This window comes from Panthera tigris, chromosome E2, assembly GCF_018350195.1.
Source record: "Panthera tigris isolate Pti1 chromosome E2, P.tigris_Pti1_mat1.1, whole genome shotgun sequence".
In the NCBI taxonomy this organism is placed as follows: Eukaryota; Metazoa; Chordata; class Mammalia; order Carnivora; family Felidae; genus Panthera; species Panthera tigris.
Genome location: NC_056674.1, coordinates 53,357,592 through 53,380,513, shown reverse-complemented (window position 1 = coordinate 53,380,513; position 22,922 = coordinate 53,357,592). Strand labels below are relative to the sequence as shown.

General features: G+C 42.9%; 1 long non-coding RNA gene across 1 annotated transcript; it reads right to left on the bottom strand.

Moving 5' to 3' along the window:
• Positions 1-6,228: 6,228 nt before the first annotated feature.
• LOC122233986 lies at positions 6,229-9,635 on the bottom strand. Its single transcript, XR_006211668.1, has 4 exons — positions 9,609-9,635; positions 9,300-9,375; positions 6,909-6,956; positions 6,229-6,505 (listed from the first exon to the last, which is right to left on the bottom strand). It is a non-coding gene; the product is annotated as an uncharacterized LOC122233986 (long non-coding RNA).
• Between the last annotated feature and the right edge of the window lie 13,287 nt (positions 9,636-22,922).

The window sequence follows — 22,922 nt, the reverse complement described above, 5'->3', positions numbered from 1 at the left end:
GAACTCCTAAGTATCTTCTTGGCACCAATTCCCTACCTAGTGCTGCTGCCAACCTCATCCTCCCCCATAGTGTTCTCTGTACTCACTAGTGTGGAAGATGAGGGTTTTCTAAGCTTCCAAGAGTCTGCTCATGCTCCCTCACCGTCACTTAGCATTCTCGAACCTATGGATTCTTCCGATAGCTCCTGACCTACTGACATGTGATGCCCTTAACTTGGGGGTGCAAAGGGCTGATCAAACCTGCCACTTGGGCAGGTGAGAGTGCCAGATTAACGTGATAGTGTTTCTCGGAGGCATGTCCCTAAAGGACAATGCTAATAATGGTCCTGGGGGAAAACAGAAAACCTATCATGGCTAAACACTTTTCAAAGGAAAAGCTCAAAAGTTATCACATAACCAAGAGCAAATGTTCAAATAGGTATTGAAAGAAGACTCCGTGCACTGGACAGACGTCTGAGGAACCTACTGAGTTAAATAAAAATTTCAGAATACCAAGCAGTCATTGGCATCCTCAGAGGAGCTATTTTTCTCTAGAACATACTCAAGGAAGTAGGAAAGGAACACATCTTATTTAGGACACGACCCTAGTGTGAATGGGAACTTTCAGAGACAAATCTAACAATCTAAGAATGTGGTTAAACTAAATTCAAAGACCAGGGAGCTCGTGCTGGTGATATTTATGTATTTTTACCTGGATCCAGGTTATGGCCCCAGTACTGGATTTCCCTTCTCGAAGGTTGTCTTTTGCGTGATTTACTTAATCAAGCTTGTTCAGAACCATGTCACCTTGGGTTTCCCGGGCCCCTGGAGGAGGAGTCTGCTACTTGGGACTGAAAGGCAGAGCGAGAGGATCATGGACTTTGAAGTAAGACCAACCTCATTTCAAGCCTGTCTTTTATAGTGCAGTGACTTCGTGAAAACCCCTTCAAACTTCTGAGCTTTAGTGTTCACACAAGTCAAGTGCGGGAAAACGTCTACCCCACCACTCGGAGTGTGTGTGTGTGTGTGTGTGTGTGTGTTCCATGCAAAGTTTCCATTTTAACCTAAAGTCTGCAGAAATCCATCAATTCAAACAACAGATCCAAATTGAGAACCTATAATGACATAGGCACAGCCCCTGCCCTCCAGTGATTCAGAGACAGGGAAGAGAGCCAATAAGCAAACGTGAAATCAAAAGGACAGGGAGCTACAGGACAGGGCGAGTGGAGATACAGCATGGGCCCAAGGAAGCTTGGGAACCCAGTTTGGGAAGTGGTTGGGAGAAGAGAATGCTCTAAGCTCCTCTAACTTGGGAGGAGATGGCACTAAGCTGGGTTAGGGATTAGCAGTTGGCAGAAGAGAATGATCGTGTAAGGACAGAGATGTGGATTCAAATGCATTGTGTTTCTTCCCGTTGCCACCTAGGGACCATAAATCACCGGGGCTGGCAATCCCTTTGCAATCATCCATTTTAGTCCTTCTTTGTTCCTTTGTATTATTTGATTATTAGTTTTGTTCTTACCCAACAATACTTTGCTTCTTCCTCAAAGAAGGGTGCTTTGAAAAGGATCACCTGTCTCAAGGAGTTTGCGTTAGGCAGAATGAGGGTAGCCGTGGGATTCTGAGGGCTCCACCAGAAGATGGCCTCCTGATATACAAGGTCCAGGAAGAGGGACAAAGCCTTTGCATGGGGACATTAGTTAAGAGTGGCTGTTTGGAGTCACAGCTTGGAGACAGCAGATCTGGGATAGAACCTAGTTCTTCAGGTCCCAGACGTCACTTCTCTGTCCACCATGCTAGCTAAACAGGAGTAGAGATGTACTTCCACTGTTAGTGAGTCTCAATCTGGCTGACAATAGAATCCCTTAGGTGGTGGGGGGGCACTTTTTTTTAATATCAACTACTGCTGTGTTGTAATTGATTCGGTCCTGTATCTGTATTTCTAGATGATAAACTTCCTGAGGCCAAGTGTGCAGGCCATCGTTAGTGACCAGCATAGAGGTCTGACACATGGTAATTTATACCACGAAGGATGATCTACCTGCATCACATTTGTCTGTTTCATCTTAAAAATGCTGAGGAATGACACTCACCTTAGACCTACCGAATCAGAAATCTCCAGGCATCAGAGAGGCCTGGAACCTTCATTTTAATAAAGTTCCTAAGTAGGTCTCATGTTTGAACAAAGTAACCTCTTGTCGTAGGGCCTCAACCATGGAGGACCGGGACACGGCTGGTAGAATTGCACCCCTTTGTTTTTTCAGAACTTTAGAATGGAGGGCCCACCAGAGATTCAGGCAGGCAGAGCAGGAGGAGTCCTTGGATGGGACGCAGAACACAGAGAGAATAAGGAGTCCATCCGTGTAGACTCGGTATGATAGTGAGCCACAGGAAAACCTGGAGGTTGTTGAGGGTTGAGTCAAATCAACAGTCCTAATAGATGCCTGTGAGTGTATCCCAGTGAAAAAGTCAGTAGCCTGTGCCTGGCTAGCAAATTTTGGCAACACTTAGGCTTCAGTGGGGTCATTAAAGCAGCCCCTCGGGGTTCGGCCTCCTCTGTCTCCTCCTTTGTGTCTGGCACTCTGGCTGATTTGACAACAATGCCCACATTAGTCCTCGTGAAGAAAGGTGCCTACTGTGTGATGACTGCACCAAATCCACTGTGAGCAGATTTTGCATAAGTCATTTGGGGATGTGGGCAGATTGACAAGACTGTCACTCTAGAGGAGACCACCTGGAAGTGTGTGTGTGTGTGTGTGTGTGTGTGTGTGTGTGTGTGTGTGTGTGATGCTGTATCCATTTTCAAGGACTGTGCCAATTAAAGGGAAGCCTATGTTCTCAAGAATTCTGACATGCTTGACCCCAAGGCATTCTGGGACATTAGTGACACAGCTGACTCTGACAGGAAATCAACTCAGGTTATACTGAAACGCTGAGGGTTTGGTTCTCAAGTCAGACAGACAGAGTTTGAATCTCAGCACCACCACGATCTCTTGATCTCGTGCAAATTATGGGACTAAGAACAGGAACACCAACCTCAAAGAGTTATGAGGATCAAATGGGAAAAATCTATCCTTCTAAAGGACTCGTCCCCTGCAAATGCCAGTAAATGTTAGGTTCACACTCCCCCAGAATAATTCAGTTGTTTTGAGTCAGCCACAACATCTTCCTAATAAGCCTATCTGACCTTGTCAATCCTATTTTCTAACGTTGAAGGGTCTCTCTGTGTTGGTCAGGAGGGAGGAGGCTGGAGTGTACCAAAATCCTGGTGGGTCGACCTAACAGAGGCTTATTTCATTACTCATGTAAAGTCTGTTGTGGGTCCAGGAAAGTCTCCAGAATAATTGACCTCCATGTGGTTACTAGGTGTTCATGGCTTTGCTCTCTCTAGTGCAGGCTCTCTGGGTGTTCCCTGGGAAAAGAGAGGTGGACAAGGAGGGGGGGAGAATGGATTCACGTCCACCTGTTGTTAATTTCAGCCTGGGAGTGACAGCCGTGGCATGTGCCTGAGCGCATGGCCGGAGCAGGTAGGAAGGCTGCCCCTAAATGCAAGAGTGCAGGAATGAGGGGCAGTGGATAGAATGAGAAACGATCACCACTTTCTCTGCCACGACCTCCTTCACTGTTAGAGTCAAAATACCGTGGCTTTTACCTTGCTGTCTCCCTGCTGCTGCATCTCCCACCATTTCCCACGTTCTGTTTTGAAATACTGGCAGTTCCCTAGGTGGGTCCTGAAATGTCACACATCCATGCCTTTGCCCTGCTCTTCCTTCTAAGTGGATGCCACCTCTCTGCTCCTCCCCCTGACGAGCTCTGATGACTCTGAAGTCTCAGTCCCTTGGAGGGCACTCTTTCAGGGATGATGAACTTTTGTGACAAAGGGTTGAGGGAGATCCCATCACTGTTGCGAAGCTACCCCACTGCTCTTCCCCACTCCCACAGGTAGTGTTTGAGCCCAAAGTCTTCCCTATCATTAGTTTTAAGTCATACTTCACAGTGACCTTAATAAAAATTTAAAGACCATAGAACATACATTATCCTGTAGGTGTGTTAATTAGTCTTATATATGACATCATCTGGGCTCCTGGGATTTTTTATGGCTGTCATATATCTTGAAGGAAAGACTTAGCCGTTCTCCACACAAGTAGGTAGCATTCTGTTTAGTTTGCCAGGCACCACAAAGGAAATATATCCTCTGAAACATCACTATGTATTTATAATAGCAAAATAACTATAGAACAAGATTTAGAGAATATTAGCTCTTTCAGATAAACATGCACATTTGAAAGTATCAGTTTGTCATAATTAAAACTGACACATGCTCAATTTCAGCCCATGTTTCATTGGGCCATTTTGGAAGATTTTAATATTTGGAAGACTTTCTGTATCTATGTATAAGCACAACATTAAACATACATATAATCTTGTCAACTTCTGCCTTTAACTCATCATACCAGATCCCTGCAAAAGTCTGTCAGTCTTCTGGATGTTCACTTGGTATATATATATTTAGGAATATAGCTGAATCTTTCGGTCCTCCCTTGTCGTTTAGGCACTTTATAACCATAACCTTCACTCTTCAGACCCAAATAGAATTATTGAAAGGAAGGCAATACAAATGACCAGAGAGGTAGAACATTTTATTTTATTTTATTTTATTTTATTTTATTTTATTTTATTTTGAAAATCACTCAAGTGTTATTTCAGATTGTCTGAATAGTGTCGCTAGAAGTGTGTGCATTTAAGAACTATGGATTTAGTGTATACTATGTCCAAGGAATAGGGTCATGTAAAATTAAAAGATACGTCCCATTTTTCATGTGGTTCATATCAGCTTGACTTGCTTTTCTGTTTTCATTGAAACATCCTCAATGCAAAGAAAGAACTATCTCTACCCTGTCCCTACCCTGTTAGGGCATGCAGATAATTTAGCCAACAAAATAAATGTAGTCCTCTTTTCCACTGAGAATTTTTACCATAGGGTCCTTATCACACAAAAGATGATACAAACAGAACACACGATTGTATTCAAATGGGTTTGGAGGAAGGCATGGGGCCAGAGAATGTCATATGTCATCCTTAGGGTTCACATAAGCGACAGGGAGAATGGGTCTTTGGTATCTTTGTTTGAATCCCTGTGGGGTTGCCTGTTCCTTGATCGCAAATGATCTGACAACTGGCATTCATTTATTCAGTTCTGCAAGTATTTATGAAGTGCTCACCTGTCTTGCGCTGATCTAAGTGAATACATGCTTAATTAACATTTCCACTTCATATCACCCATTCAGAGAGGTTAGAGGTGGTTTTCCAGCGGTGGTGGAGACCTTGGCATGCGTTCATCTCCACCTGCCTCTTTAGCCAGTAGCACAAAGTGGCAAGGGGCAAGCTGCCTGGGGTGGGGTCTGGGGCCGTAGTCACGAATCAAAAATCATTCCAGTGCTGCGAAAGGAAATGACCCTCACGAGTAGCACCCTGCTTGAACCCATCAGGCTCCCCATCCTTTACTACTATCCAGAGTACATCTCTAGCAAACGGACATTGTTGCCTGACCCAGTGAGAAGGCAAGAGCAGGTGTCTAGGTGACCTCGTATCTCCATGGCAATCCTGTCCTGCTCCAGTATATAAAATTCATTAATAATACCATGTCTCTGTGGTAAAATCAAGAAATATGAAGACTTTTTGTAAAGTATAGGGTGGCTGCTGGGCGCAGAATACCAGACAGTGGGCTTGATGAGTTTGATTTTAAAATTCCAAGGAAAGAGGTGCCTCGGTGGCTCAGTCAGTTGAGAGTTCAACTCTTGATTTTGGCTCAGTCATGATCCTCATGGAATCGAGCCCTGCCTCAGGCTCCGCACTGAGTGTGGAACCCGCTTAACATTCTCTCCGTCTCTCTGTTCTCTCTCCCTCTGTGCTTCTCCGTCGCTCACGCTCACTTTCCCTCTCTAAAATAAAAGTCCAAGGAAAATACGTTTATATCAGCCACACGACTATTGCCAGGGATGAGATATAGTGCACTTCCTTTTGCTTGGGGATGAGGAGGGGGATTGCCAAGTGGTCTAAACAAAGCACTAGAACTTGTTAATGAATTAAACCCCATCGATTGGTGGAAAAAAAGGTTTAGACTCGAAGACTAGTAGAGAAGCCCCAAAAGGTAGAAAGCCCACAATAATTAGTTTGAACAGTTTTTGTTGTTTGCGTTTTAGGTATCAGATCAATAAAGCAACATTAATAATTGAAGAGCAGGATAAATATACCAATTCCAGATTAGAGCTTTGAGCTTTAAATTGCTTGTGCCCAAGCCTTTTTTTTTTTTTTATAGGCTCTAATCTTCCCAGATGTACTGAAGGGCTCTAAAGTGACTCCTTACGCTGTGGCTTTGGTGAGAAATATGAGGTTCTTCTAGATGAGAGCCGTTGAGAGGTGACAGAACAGGCATCGGGCGGGGCCCCAACAGGAAGGGATAGGTATGTTTCATTGAAAAGAGCTGTGTCTCTGTTGGACTGCTTCAAATTCAGCTTTTCACCTTCTAAAACAAAGAGCGGGAATAGAACTTTCTGTTCACGGGGGCTAGCTGGGATGCTGACACGAGAGCTCAGAGCTTGGAAGGGGAAGACGTGGCTGAGAAGGGCTGCTGGGTTCAGATTCTGTCGGGTATTGGATGGATGTTGGAAGTGCACTGAAAACGTAACTCCTGGCCAGGAGAGCTTATGACCAGCCGGTGGGGGTGGGAGGCTAGGCGATTAGGAAGCGGGACCTGACGCTAGGAAAGTGTCAGGACTTTCCCCGAGGCTGGGGGAGCAGAGATGTGGAGAAGGAACGTGCACTTCACAAGTCTTTAGTCCAAGGAGTTGGGCACTGATCTCAGTTCCCCCAACAGCCATGCCCCATGAGGGGAGGGGGCAGCAACCTCATCGGGTCAGTGCGCTTACCGACTGTCTCTGGTCACCAAGAGCGGGTTCTGTCTGCGTCCACGTTTCCTGTGAAACCATCGGGATGGATTTCCGGAGGAGCTCTTCCCATCCGGAAGGAAGTTGACTATGTCCACACTGGTCTGGCCTCAGGCCAGGTACATCTCATACTTAAAAATAAAAGACACACCCACATCCACTGCTACTTCACGTCCTTCCCATTCTTTCTGGCTCTCGTTTGGTGGTTTAATTCTGCCATCGTCCAGTTCTCCTTTTTCTCTTAACAACCTATAAGTTGTCTGCTACCCTGAATCTTAGGCCCACCACTCCGTTTGCTTCTCAGTCACTCAGAGGTCACTCGATGCCTTTATTTTTCTCCTTCTTCCCTTTCATCTCCTCTAAGATAATGGTCCCTAGTGTTGCCATGACATCTGTACTCTTGGTTATTCTAATCAGGTACTCCATTAAATTTGGCCACAGCTAGGGACATTGATGTGATCTTCTCCTACGGACTCAGGGAATATTCACGTTGAAAATACTTTGGAGATCACGGACACCAGTGTTTCCTAAAGATCATTTTGCCACACCTCTCTCCCCCTGCCTCCAGCGTGACGTCCACCCTTGCAGAAAGTTTCTATTGCGCTGTCGGAAGTGGTGCGTGCTAATATCCCGTCTTGGACAGTCGCAGTGCTAAAGATGCTACGACATGTTGAACTTAGGTTAATTAATGGTTCCCCTAATTGCTTGACCATCAAATCGTCCTCTCTATATTTTTTCTCTAACTATGAATATCCTCTAACAACATTTTGATGAGCACAATGGGGGATGGTGATTGAACCTAACATTTCTGTTCAGCGAAGTCGTTCCCACTTCAACATTCCTGATAGATTATCATCTGTATCTGTTTTGATGTCTCAAGTCATATAGAGCTCACCGCCTCTCAAAGGAGGCTCCTTTCGTCACTAAAAATAATTGTAATTTGCGTCCTTTCACCAATATTGGCACCTTTGGTTTTAATTTGGGGGCTTACAGTATTTCCTGATGGTTCTTACACCTCTTTTCTGCCTTTATAGTTCTTTCTACTTGGTCTCTTTCATGCCATGTACCATCTTCCCTTTTCTTGATTAGACCCACTCTTTTTCCTGAAACCTACCTATGAACGTTTTTCTACACATTTTTAGCGTGTCCCAACACTCCCAGAATTTTAAAGGCAAGCAGCGTTTCATTCTTAATCACCGTATATCTGAAATTCCTGAGTTCAAACAACAGAATTTGCTCATTTCTGCCACATTTTCAGATCTTGAGAAATCAATTTTGACTGTATTCATTGATTACCAAAGGGAGCCTCTTCCTCTGCAGGCCACACCCTCTAGTGTTTCTTGCATAGAAATCCAAGTTCATTTTAAAAAGACATGCATTTCAGACTACTAATAGGTCTATTAAATTACACCTTCTTCTGCCCTACATATGTGATCTTAGACGGTGGTTTAATGATATGCCACATTTATTTTTCCTTCCAGTCTTTATATAATTTGCTGTTAGGAAACACACCTAGCACTATCTTTTTTGTTTGTTTGTTTTACTACATCCAAGGAATCCACCTCACTCTTACAAAATCTCTCATTTAGGTGTTCATTCTAGGAGCTTCCACATTCATAGACTGATCCCCACTCCACAAGTACTTAATTCACCCATCCATTTCCCCCTCTGCACAGTCTTACTTCTTGGCACTGATCTGACCCTGAGATTTGCAATTCTGAAAGTGTCACAGGTTATAGCCTGGCTATGAGAATCATGTACTGACCCATACTGATTACATGTTATCAAGGGCCAGGAAACACTTGGCTAAGTGTTTTACATGTGTTGTTTTGTTTCCTTGTTGTAACTACCCTAAAAGAAAATAATTATTTCCCCCACCTTAGAGGTAAAGAAACAAGGATTAAGGAGGTTAGATAAACTCATCTGTGGTCACCTCATACGTGGAGACTAGAGTCAGGCTTGAACCAATCTAGTTCCATAGTGAACAGCTCTTAGCTGCTAAATTATGCTTCAGTTGTTGTGAGTCCAATGGCAGTTTTCTATGTCTTGACCTTTCATTTGGAGACTTAATTCCTATTTACAATGGACACTTTCCTCCTTCCCTCCCTCCCTCCCTCCCTCCCTCCCTGCCTTCCTTCCTTCCCTCCTTCCTTCTCCCTCTTCTCTACCTTCCCTCTTTCCATCCTTTCTCCCTTATTTTTCTCTATCATTAATCCCTCCTCTCCTTTCCCCTCGTCATTTCTTTCTTTAGTAATAATATTAGTTTCACTCCATTCTCTCTTCAGCTTTCCTTTCCTCCTCTTTTACCTACACATGAGTCTCTTCCAGCTTGGAGAAACCATGGTCTAGAATGAAAGGGCCTTGGAAACATACCTCAGGACACTTGGGTTCTTGTCTCAGACATGCCATTTGGCCCCGATCCTGGGTCCTTAACTTCTGCACTCTCTTCCTAGAAGGAATGTCACAGGCCATGAGCATTTATTATGTGCCAGACACAGAGGGTACTAAAAATGAAATCATGGCTGCCATCTACTAAGCCGTACTATTTGCCTAGTTCTTTGCCAACCACTTTTCTTGCCTTTTCCTCACTTTCTTTATTCTTTTCAGCAACGATCCTGCTAGGTAAAGAGTTTCATTCCCACTTAACAAAGAAAACAAGCAGTGGTCACAGAGGCTCCATACCCATATTTAGTAAATGGTGGAGCCGGGACACTAACCCAGGCTCAACATTCCAAATTCCCATTCTGTGAATCACTAGAACACTGTGAATTCCACAAGAATGGACTATCAAGAGGTGTTAAGCAAGAAAAAGGCCTCTTCGATCCAGTAAGTTTGGGACATTCTGGGCTAGGTACAATTAAACTAGATCACACTGGTGGTAAGTGGGAGTTCATGATTCACGATGAGAAACATATGACTCCACTGCCGTTCTCTCCCTACAGTCCCTACACCGCCTCTTTGGAGGATTCCTGGAGAAAACTCGAAAATACACTTGAGCTTAAAAACATACCCATATTTAAGACTGTGTAGGACCTAGAGGCCTTCATAAGAATGCATACTTATGCTAAGTGACATTGCAAATGGAAACGTCATGTGTCCGTATTTCTCCTAAGGATAATTCATAACCAAGGGGCGGGCGCGTGCTCCAGCGGTGACGACAGCAGAGCAATTCTTTACAACCGATTGCCGCCTTTTTAGTAATTAACATGCTCCATATAGATTGAAAGGTCATTTCTTCTCCTCTTTCTCTAACAGTCTTTAATATTTACCAAATAGTGTCGCATTGTTGGAAATGTCACGGGCTCTATAGCACAGGGGCGATTCCACACAGTGATTCATGATGACTTAGTTCATTAAGAAAATTACAACTCATTTATTTGGATGCTATATCTCCTCTGCTCTCAAAGAATTCTCTTTGATTAAAAAAGTGAATTATGTTGACTTGTTTCTGTGTCGTAGGTGGCTTCTAATTAAAATAAAAGATAATGTGTCTTAGCCTTAAGTACGTATTTCCTTTTCAACGACCATTAGAACTTTCAGTAAAGAAAGTTGTGATGGCAAAGGCAAAGCAATTCAGAGCTGAGTTCTCTTTTCTTTCCCCAGTCACTCGCTTCTCATTTCATGATACCTCCATTAAACCTCTTCTGTAACCGCAGACCAGGGAGCCACCTGGAAACCCACCTCTCTTTCTTCCCCACCACCAACCCATCACCAGGGCTGTGGATTTCATCTTCAATACTTCATTTAAGTCTGTTCCTACTCCCCACCTCCACAATTGCCCATGTCACTGTTCCCAACAGAATAGTCTCCCAACTCCCCTCCCTTGTTTCAGTGGCCTCCTGTATACCACTCTGCATAGTAGCCAGAGAGATGTTTTTCAAGCCACCTGTGATAAAAGATAAGGTATTTTTCCCCATTGCACCGTGGACCAACATTCTTGTCAAATACAAAGAAATGCAATAAAAATGTGCTTGGATGTTGCAGCAGTCAGAACACTGTGGAGGTTTTTAAATGCCCATGCACCATTCTGGTGGTCATCTTATTATGATCTAGAAACAGAGTTTGCAATCTGGCAGTCATCTGAGGCTCACGTTTTGAGTGTCACTGAACTAGGAAGATTTTAAAAATATATAAATCAGATCACAGCTCCCCCCCTGATTCTGATTTGTATTAAAATACAAACTAAAGTGTTGCCTAGGTGGCCAGTCGGTTGAGCATCTGACTTTGGCTCAGGTCATGATCTTGCGGTCCGTGAGTTCAAGCCCCACATCAGGCTCTGTGCTGACAGCTCAGAGCCTGGAGCTTGCTTTGGGTTCTGTGTGTCCCTCTCTGTCTCTGCTCCTCTCCTGCTCATGCTCTGTGTCTCAAAAATAAATCAACGTTTTTAAAAATGTTTTTTAAATGTGAACTAAAATAGTTAACATCCCCTATGTGACCCAGCCTCATCAGACCTTTAGACTCTCCCCCAATATGTGTCTTCTGAGTTTGCCACCATTGTCCATCCCTACTGTCTTTTAAGTCCTTAAAATGCTGAGTGTCTGCACACATACTTTTTTCGGTCTGGAATGTCCTCCCCCAGCCCATCAGCCTGGCTTTTGCCTACATTCTTCAGGGCCCACTTTAAATATCTCTTCTGCAGAAAGATGTTACCTCACCCCTCCTACCACTGCTGATAAATCTATTTGACACACCTTCCATTGAGAGGCGGGGTCTCTGCTCACTTCCTCAAATCTGGGCACACTCTGACTGCTTGCCCAATAGAATATGGTGCAAGGGAGACTGTGCCAGTTTCTAGGCTCAGCCTTTAATGTTGACCATTTGCAATGGGTGGCTTTTGGATTAGGTGTTATGAGGTGTCCACCATGTAAAAAGTCTGACTGGCCAGAAACCGCCATGCTGGGAGGGAGCCCAAGCTAGCTCTATGGAAAAGCTCCCTTTAGAGACAGACACCGGTTCCCATGACACGGAAGTGAGTGAAAAAGTGACTCCAGTCTCAGTTACCAACTGACTGTATCCATGGAAGGACCCCAAGTGAGAACCATCCAGCTGAGTTCATCCACCTGAGACCCACAGGAGATAATAATAAATTATGAATATCAGACACTATGTTAGACACCAAGTTTTGTTTGTAATGTAGCAGCAGATAGCTGCAAGAGTTTCCCTGCTGTATTATTTAACGCTGTCCTATAATTGTTTTTGTTAGAATGCATATGGTAAACACTGGTATGAGCTTGTCTTGATTTGGACTTCCCTCAGTAGTGGAACCTGAGACCAGGGTTTCACGGCAGCTGACTTCTAGGTCAAAGAAAAAGATAATGTTTCCTAGATTAAGTATGTATTTCCTTTTCTCCACCCAGTAAAGGTTTCAGTGCAAAAGCATCAGAATAATGAAAGAACAGAGCAGTTTGTAGTTATATTTGCCTTGTTTCTGTTATCATCTGGGGAGGTGATCCCAGGAGGCCCTGTGAGCAAAAACAAGACTGGCTCCTCGGGGAGGGGGAGGGGGTGGGCACTGAGGCTCCATGCCACTGGGGACCCACTAGAGGCTACGTGGAACATGTCCTGTAACTGCCCCACTGACAATAGGCGATGCAAGAAAGCTGGGGTGTCGACTCACCAACTCTCACTGGAAAGTTAATTCTCAGACACATTAGCCTGTACGACAAGAGGTTTCACCACCTTCCTGAAGCTGGAAAATGGCTTCAGGCAGAGGGATGCAAGCCTCGTGCTCAGAAAACTGTGGAGACCTCTGGAGAGGAAGGAGGGGAGGTGATGACTAAGTTCCATGGGCAGGAGGCACGTCTGTGTCATTCTCTGCTTGATATGTAGTGCCTGGCACCTGCGGGGCATGCCATAAATATTTGTTGAACAACCAAAGGAACGGCAAAGACGCCTTGCTCTATGAAGATGGTAGCAATGATCTCTGCTCTGGAGGGCTCAGATTTTGCTGTTGACCTTGGCAAGACCCCTCTCCTTTCTCTAGGCCTTGGTTCTCTGCATGTGTGATAAAGGGGTTGAAGTTCATGATTTCCATGAATCCTTCCAGCTACTTCGTATAGATATATGGATAGAATATATTAGGCTAAGAGGTCATATTCTCAGCCAAAGGAATTAGTTGGTTTTTACCAAGAAATGGAATGAGTGTTTTAACAAGAAAGTGTAGTTAATGATGTCATGAGAATTACACTGTGATCTTCTGTCCTTTTAAAAAGGAAGGTTAATTATTGCATAAATTGGGCTACATATGCACAAGGGAATTATTTAACAGCCATGAAAAATCAACTTTATGAGAAATGTTTTATGATATTGAAATATAGGCATATATTATATGTATAAAATATTTGTGTGTGTGTGTGTGTGTGTGTGTGTGTGTGTGTGTGTAGATATATCTGGAAGAAAAAAAGGAATATCTGAGCTATCCTCTTAGGCTGGTATGATAATGGGTTTTATTTTTAGATTTAAACTTATTTACACCTTCTAAATTGTAGAAAATAGACATGCATTATTTTTACGATCAGAATTTATATAACAAATGTGCACATAAATGCGTTCAAATGGTGCAAAGAAAAGGTAAGGAAATGCAATCAGGGAAGCATTTAAAGGCCCCTCCAACCTCACTCCCTTGCTCAAGGGAAGGCTAAAGTGCTGTCCTTATGTAGACCTTGAAAGTGACACAAGATGAATGAAAAGTGTTGCGTGTAGTTTTAGATGCGTATTCAGGCATCATCATTAGATGTATATCTCTGCTAACCTATTTTATCCTCAATATCTATATCTCTATAATGGGTATACCAATATTGAGTTCACATAATGGTTATAAAGACTAGAGGATATAATAATAACATCCTGGCACATTTAAGGGAAAGTAAGGTTTCATGAAAGATAATAAGAAACAGAACCTGGGAAACTTGGTAGACTACTTTATAATAAATGGAGTTTCAAAGGTGGGGAAATGATAGCCTCATTTTATTACTCAGAGTCTGGCAACTACTTCTGGGTCAGACAGTGGGTGCTCTAACAATATGCAACGTCACTGGTGCTGAGGGCCTTGATTTGAGCTGCATATTTTTAAAAACAGGTAATAAAGTTAAAATAGCATCTGCCCGGGGTTCTCTCTTGGGGCATGTACCTTGGGAGCCCAGAGCCAACATGTATGAAATCCAGCTACCTTGACCTCACCATGCCGGAAAGTCTGCATGGAGATAGCACACAGAGACGGTGGGAGATGCCCAGGGAGCCCCATCTTCTCCAGGCCCCCTCTGGTTGAGTCTTCCCAGCCTGGCACTGGACATGAATGTCAAGAAGCCTTTGACAATATCCCAACCCAAGTCAGCACCCTCCTGCAACTGAATGGGAGACCCCGGGCCAGAACTGCCCAGGCAGCCACTCCTGAATTCCTGACCAATAGAAACCATGAGAGAGAATGAGTACTGTGGTTTTAAAGCACTAAGTTTGGGGGTAATCTGTTCCATAGTTACAGATAACCTGATTTATACAACAGGGAAGGCACGAAGTAATATATTGCTAAAGCCACTTCTAATTCCAAGGCTGTGTTTGTGTCATCATCATTCATTTACAACTAACCTAACACGACTGCAGGTTCCTCCATGGGCAAGAGGGTTCAGGAAGGAAGCAGGGTCTGGGGCTTAATATAGCCACCCTCTCACCTCTGATGCTCTTTAAATGATGACTTATGTGCATATATTGTGTTTCATCTCATTTTGCCCTGTGTAAACACATTTTTCTAACCTCGTTATTAATAATGGCCAAGTGGAAATTAATCAGTGGAGAGAGAGCCAGCTCTTTAATTGATGACCGTGAATGTGGACTTGGAGATGAGGCCCTGGTAAAGCACATAGCTGTGTTGCTTTTACACTTTTCCTCTCATATTTTACCTGCTGCTCATTCACAAAAGCAGACATAGGCCCTGTTGAAGACAATGCAAAAACGTCTCTAACAGAGATGAACACAGACAGTTGTTTTCTACTCACAAGTTAAAGAATTAAAAAAAAAAATTCTTCCACATTACATTAGCGGCTTTTGGATCAACCTGCCAAATTCACTGAGTAGTTTGGTGTGGCATGGAGATTAATACATTATTTCACTTGTAACTCTTCATTTTCATCCAGAATAGATCCAGTAGTTAAAAATACGTGATATTGCCCTGATTCTGTATGTATCTCCAGCGATGCAGCAAGCATTGTACTAACCACTAGAGAGGCTATGGTAAAAAAAAAAAAAGAAAGGTACGTGTGGTTCTCGTCTTCATGAAATTTATGGTCTAGTTGGAAAGATAAACATTAATTGGATAAACGAACACGAAAAATGTAGTTGTTGTGTTGAGAATGTGAAATAACCAGAAGTTCCTAGTATGACCGGTTAATACGTTAGAACAACCACACTTACCAATTTGATATTATCTACTAAAACTAAACACTCTTGAATATATACCCAGCTGAAATGTGTTCATATGTTAGAACATTCACAGCAGCACTATTTGTCTTAGCTCCAAAGTGCAAATGACATAAAGATGTCCATCAAAAGTGCAAGCTATTAAAAATTACAGTATATTCCTGTAATCGAATGCTATACAGCAATGAAAAGGAATGACCTGCAACTCTACAGAGCAACATGATGAATCTAACTAACATAAGACTGAGTAAAAATACATACGATAGAACTGTGTATACATGGAGTACAAAACTGAGGAAGCTAATCTATGCTGTTAGAAATAAGGAGAGTGGATGCCCTTGGTGAGGAAGTAACTAGAAATGGGCATGGAGGAGGGGCTTCTGGGTGCTGGTCATGGCGTTCTTTTGGATCTAGGCATTGTAACAGGGGTGTGCTCATTTCTGTTCCTTTTTCTATATGTATGTTATGCAGTGTTGTAGAAAGATGAGACGCTTTCTGTTGTCGACAAGTTTAACCCTAAGGCCTTGTGAATGAAGATCGGAATTCTTTATGATCAAATTCTACCTCTCCAGTCTTTCTTCCTTTCTCTCCCTTGCCAAAACTTACCTGATTGCAGTACCCCCCATTTCTCAAGAGCGCCAAAATGTTTTCCATCCTCTTGATTCTATAAATGTGGTCTTCTTGCCTGGAATATGCCATTTCTCTTCCCCACCCGAGCGCCCCTTCTCGTCAGATGCCCCAGCTCAGCTGTGATATTATATCGGTAGGAAATCATCCCAAATTGTTCTCTCCACTCCTATATTCCATATCCTGTGTTTTTCAGTTCCCTTGCTGTATTTCTTATTATGTTGTATTTAAAATGGTACGTTTACATGTCTGATGACCTACCGCTGAAGCCCTATACACCCTAGACTATGAGTAGCCTCAGTGGAAGGGGTCTCACCTATTCTTTCTTAACTCCCAAGTGCCTGGGTTGCCATGTATGCTAATAAATGCTTGAATAATGGATGCATGAGTGGATTCTGCACTAAGTCTGACTTGGAATGCATGAAAACTAGGCTGTCAAATAAAGAAAGGAATCCAGGGACCTGAAAATTGTTGAATCAGCAAAACTAGCAACTCATATTTGATCAACCCAACCAGGAGATGAGATTTCTGGAGCATTCCAGAGAAATGGTGTAACCAGACAGAATAATTACAGATTCAGGTTCTTGATCATTGATCCAACGATAAAGAAAACTGAGCACACAAAAAGGATCTTTTAAACAAATTAATGTTAAAGGCAATTTTCATACAATAGAAAACTGTGGTTTTCTACCTCATAGCTAATCTGTGCATCTAGTTCATGCATTCACTGAGTGGTTCATGCTTTCCTTCATAGCTTTTATTGAGCAGTGACTATATGCCTGGTTCTGTAGTAGGTGCTGGAGATCATCTATAAAGGGGAGTTACTGACTATATAGAGAAGAAAAACCTACAAACGTATCATTAGGTGGATCCAACTTGATTATTGAGAATCAAGAAACATCTGTATCATTTCAGGTACTCTTGGTGTCTTTGGTAGCACCATTTTGTTTTTATGAAACATTTCTAAATAGTCCCGAAATCACTTATATTGTTTCAGCAGCTGCCAAATTTTTGCCTGTATGTATTACACAGGCAGTAAATCATATTTCCTTTTCTTTTGGAAGCTAATAATTATAATAACAAAAAAAGAAAGAAAAGAAGAGAAAACAGAAAAGAGAAAAGAAAGGAAAAGAAAAGATTTTTTAAGTAAAAGTTACTCTCTACCCAAGGACACACAATGTATATTTTTTGTTTTTCCCCAGGAAAGGCTTCTAACTTACCATTGGGAAACATTGAGAAGCTTGGTCAAGTATTATCTCTGCTTGGTTGATAAATAGGTCATCAGGAGGGAAGTGTTATGGCGATAAAATGCAATCTGTTTATAACCTTAGTATCTCTCACTGTCAAAAGTTCCTTTGCCACTTTGGGTCACTTTTTCAAAAACATTTAAATACACTGGCAACCAGAATTCACTGAACAAACCCCAGCTTACTTGTTTGCCACTTGCCTAAATGTTAATCACAACTGTTCAGATTGGTAACGGCCCCGGGGAGAACTGGCCTCCTGTGTGTTCTTCGCTTGTATATATCACTATGCGTTCACCTCTCTCCCCACACAGTTGTGCACCAGGCATTCATTGCATCACATTTAATAATTTAGTTGTGCATCTCTGTCTCTTCCTTGGCTGTAAACTTTTGGAGTGGACAGAGCAGGGCTGTTCCTCTTCACATCCCTGAACCCAGGTTCATTGCATGACATGTTATGAAGATTTTATGTTTTGGGAAATTAACTGCACGAACGAACGACTTTCTTACCTTTGGCTATTTTCCACACTATTTCTCCAAAGATACATGTTGTAAATAGTCCACATTGTTCTGGGCTTTGATTTTGCTCATATGGAGTCCTTTCGTCCCATACTGACCTGTCGGAATTTTAAAGCATTGGGCTGATAAAATATTCACAGAGATTCTGGATGTTGATGCTTTTAATTGTATGAGGGAAGACGCACTAACAAATGCAGACACGTCCCCCAAAACAGAGAACGAGAGGAAATGAGTGATGTCACCCCCCTGGAAATCCTACTGCCCGCTAGAGAAGGAAGTCCGTCTTTGAAAGTTGGCGTGACTGTTGGATGCTCAGCTGTCACTTTTTTCTCACATTTATTCTGAATGAGCACAATCCATCCATCAGTGCTTAAAGAGTTTTCCAACAGTACATTGACCTTGAATGCGGCACATTGATTTTCAGTAACGCACGGCAAATAGGGTCGTTACTGAGTCACCCAACAGTGAATGTGATTGGGAACAGATTTCTGAAATTCCAATAGGGTGCCACCTGCCCTGGATGATGGATCAGCCTACTGTAAACCATCAATCCTCGCCGAGGTCTTGAAAAGGGTGACACCTGTATGAAATTTATCATTATATACACCACCAGCCACAGCATAAGACCACAGCTAGGCTTTTCTGCGATGGCGGGGCCTCTGGAGTAAGCGGTCTGTTTTGTTCACAGTCACGTTTACTGACATGCTTTCCTGAGAAGGAGCCACTGGTGATGGTGACAAAGATGTAAACACTACAGGGAATTACATCTGCAGCAAGGATTGAGCGATAGATAAAGAGCCCATGTCTTAAGCTGTTAGAGGTTAATGCCCGATCAATTAAGGTGATTGTTTCTTAGATTGCATTGGACAAATGTACGCGCACAAAGGGGACATTAGCACAACCAGAGGAGAAGAACAAAGAGAAATTAACTGATGCTAAACTCCAAATCAAACTGGAAAATGATTTTATGTTCTTTTGAAATGCTGAATTATGTTAATGAAGAGTTTTCTTCCAAAACGAAGCTCCTATGTCCTTTTTTACTTTATAGTAAAAAAAAACCTAAGAGTGAAATAAGAGGTTTCATAAAGAACTGGGTAATTGTACAGGCCATGCTAATTTTGCAAAAATATGGATTTGGGAATGTACGTTGTTTTCTTTTGTTTTGTTTTGTTTTTTGGTAAAGTGATAGTATGTTGTATTAATGTAAGTAATAATATTTGTCATTTATTATCAGCTGTGTGTAGTCACCACCCCAGTACATTACAGGCATTACACTGACTTTTAAATAACCTCGCCATGTAGATTTGATTTTTCTCCCCATTTTGCACATAAGGAAACTGAGAGTCTAAGATCTGGAGGAAGTTGCTCAGGCTTTATAGTTACGGATGGCAGAACTGAGACTGAAAATCTTGTCTTTACTCTTTGACTTCAGCCCCCCACAAACTTCCCACTACATCCCTGCTGTTAATCGTGTACCATGAGAAATTCAGTCATGGGCATTTACATACATTGCCTGGTTTTATGATTGCTCACCTTGAAAGCAGCCAGTCAGAGCAGACCACGTCCTGACTCTCCATCCACAAGGGTTAACAGATGTTACTGGACACGTGCACTTTGTGAAGGTGCTCCTTTGGGAGTTGCTAAGCTCATGATTCTCCTTCCCTAATTACAAGCTGCTTGGGGAGGGAAAGCGTTTGGAGGTCTGGGTATATTATAATTGATGCCTTTCAAACACACACCCCAACCCGCCAGTCGCCTCTCCTTCTTTCAGACACTCTGGCACTGGATGGACATGACTCCCCCTTCCAGACCCAGGGGCTGACATCCAGCCAGGCAGACCCTGCAGTGATGATAGGGAGGGCTGCCACGAGTCCAAACTCAGCCCGAGCTACTCATAGGAAAGGTTTGGAAAGTGCTCCACCCCGCTTCCTTTTGATAATTAAGTTCTGCGTTGGTGGGGGGGTTCGAGGCCTGGAGCCAGAGTGGGCTGCTTGTTGATTCTGCTTGTTCCTGGAGGTCTTTTCTGCTTGACTCACCTTCTGGAGCAGGCACAGAGGCCCGTTCCCAAGATACACCTCTGTTCATCTTGACCCCCACCTCTCTCCTCCGTTAGAGTTTGGGTTCCCAAAGCGTCCGGTACGCCTCTGGGCTATACGGTTTTGTAGAGCTGATGTCTTCTTTATCTTTTTCACTCTGAGTACCTAGTATTAAGCTTTATATATATAAGAAGAGCCTTGTTGATGTTCATTGGAAGACAAAAAAAAAAAGTAACAGAGGGACCCATCGTGGTCTGTATTTGCTTGCTTCTATTATTCTACCTCACAGAGGCTGCCAGACCGTGTGGCATCAGCAAAGCAAAGATTATGGCCTTTCTGTGATGGTGACATGAAGACAGGAAGCCTTTCCTGGGATTTATACGGTCTGGGTGTGAACAATGCAGCTGCCAAGACGGCCCGTTCCCGTGTCTTCCATACTGCAGAAATTTAACAAATGTCCATTGAAAACACAATTATTTGTTAACTAAATGGCTGAATAGACATCTATTGAATGAATAAATATCCGAGTGAATGGATACTGTAAATAAGTAAATATTTGCTGAATGAACAGACGGATGGCTATTTGTTGAATGACATGACTTGGCTACGTTAAGTTTCCCACAGTGCGAGGAGCTCAGGCTGAACCAATACAGTAGACAACTTTGCATCTGAACTTGTCAATGTGTTGTGTTCAAACTGCCCAGATACCTAAACTCCCTGACTACACAATTGATTGAATTGACTGCATAGACATCTGTCCTCCGAATTCCAAAAACTTCCAAACAACTCTAGTTTCTGTGTCTAAAGATAAGCCTCCCACTCATGTCTGCTATTCATTTCCTCATTTTTGAGTGACGAGAAAAACGGTATCCTGGGTGGTGGGCACACTGTGTGTGTTCAAGGAATGAATGGTGTTTCCTAAACTTCTCTTCCAGGAGCTATCAGTATTCATAAAGGAGACCAAACACATGACAAATGTGATTAGAAACGACTGTCAAATAATGACAAATACGTTCTAATAAAAACAGACACAATCTGAACAATTACTTGAAATGCAGGTATTTATCAAACAGACCGAGATTAAAAATGACCGTATTGCATTAAAGAAATCAAACCGATGGAATTTTAAATATGCAACTTGGCGGTTTCCCTTTGCTCACGCCTTCCTCCTCACCAGGCTCCTTGCACAGAAATGGGGTGGGAGTGAATTTAAACAAAGAGCGTTCTAAGGCGAACTGAAGTATTCACATTTTTTACCCATGTTATCTCCGGAGTTGGACACGGCAGAAAAATGAGACCACAGTATCGAGGAGAGTGGGACAGATGACAGCCTCTCAGACTCCAATTGTGAGAAAGAATGGAGAGAACGCAAATAGCTGACTGTTCTCCGCGTGGGTGAGGGGTGCCCCTGGGCCCCTTGGACACTGTTGTGGAAGGGCCATGTCTCATTAATGGAAAGGTCCAGAAAGACTGATCTCCGGAAGAAGAACTCACCGGACACTGATGGTTAGGAAGCCTTTCTCTTACTCCCCCGGTCAGTTCGCGAATTACCCATCTTTGTTTTAGAGACTTTAAAGAAATTCTGTGACTCTGGCCGCAAGGCATTGGAAGAGCCTGAGATGAAAAGTTTAGCCATTCTTCGGCTTCCTGTCGAAGTAATGAGCGTATTTGTAAATACCGTCACTCATACTGATAATCATGATATGTAATGTAATGTACGTATGTATGTATGTATGATATGTAATCATATGTAATCAGGATATGTAATCAGGATATGTATTTCCCTTTTAATTGCCACCATGATTTATAACTTATTAACATGAAAAATCTTAACAAACCCTAAAACATTAAACAGAATCCCTGCCATCTACCAGTTAGCACATGCTATCCACATGTTCTGTCTACATGCTGTCCAGGTTCTGAGCTCTGGACCCTCTACAGGTTGTGTGGGGCCCGAAGCTTATGTAATTTGGGGACTGTCCTTAAGAAAAATAATGCACTATTATAAATACAAAATGACAAATGCGAAAGTGAATATTTATTTGGAAAGAGAAGATTATAAACTCGTAACAAGCTTTTAAATACTGCAAACATCAAATATTTCCAGGGCGTTGGGAGGAGCCTACAGGGGAGAAAGGCCTGAGGCTTAACCTTCATCCGCACCAACAAGGTAGCCCAGACACTGTTCTGACACTACTTGGGATTATGTTCTTTAAACCTCCCCACCGTCCTCCAAAACAGATGCAGTGATTTTTTGGCATGCTCTAGGTTCAGAGATGGTGGCCCAAAGAGGTGAAATCACAGGCTTGGGACTCCAGAGCCAGGATTTGCCTTTGGCTCCAGGATGAAAGGTGACACTCGTCATGATGGATGCCCCCCCCACCGCCCCCTGAGTCAGCCTGCATTCGGCACAACTCCTCAAACTGCAAGGACAAGAATTAAATACCACATGGATGTAGGAATGTCAGGACTGGGGTACACACTGGTCAGTATCCAAACAGGTACCCCCTCAGTTAAAAGAAAGGAGGTGAGGAATAAAGGAAAGGAAGGAAGGAATGAGGAAGGGAGGGAGGTCAGGAAGAAGAGGCGATGGTCAGGCCAACTCCCGTTCTTGGATCGTTAGCTGTGTGGGGCAACAGTGGCATAAACCAAACCACTGACAGGCATCTTTCTTGACCCAACGAATCACACGATAGGATGTGTCATTGGTTGAGAGTTGACTGTTACCTGTGGTGGCAATCATGTCTTTTGTTTTGTTTTCCTGGAAGAATCCATAGCCTATCCTTGAATACCTTCCCACCCAGGGGCCGGCCTCAGTGTGCTTATTGTGGCCATACCCCATTCCTGTTTCTCTTAGACAATAACATCTGGTTATTCATACCCACATTCCTTCAGAATAAGAAACAGGACAGAAGTTGTCAGACTTTTGACTTTTGAGTTCATAGGAAACTGTTTTTTCCCCAGCTCTCCAGCACTCGCTGAGTTCATCTAATGTCAACATCATTTTACATTAATCCAAAATGATTTACAAGGTTTCCTTCCAAGATTCCAGATTTGTTGCAATATTTTTGTTTCTGTTTTTCCTGCTCCTCAACTAGGATGTGTGGTAGCTATAGAGAAAAAGACAATAATCATCTTAGCCCTACATGCTTTGAAAA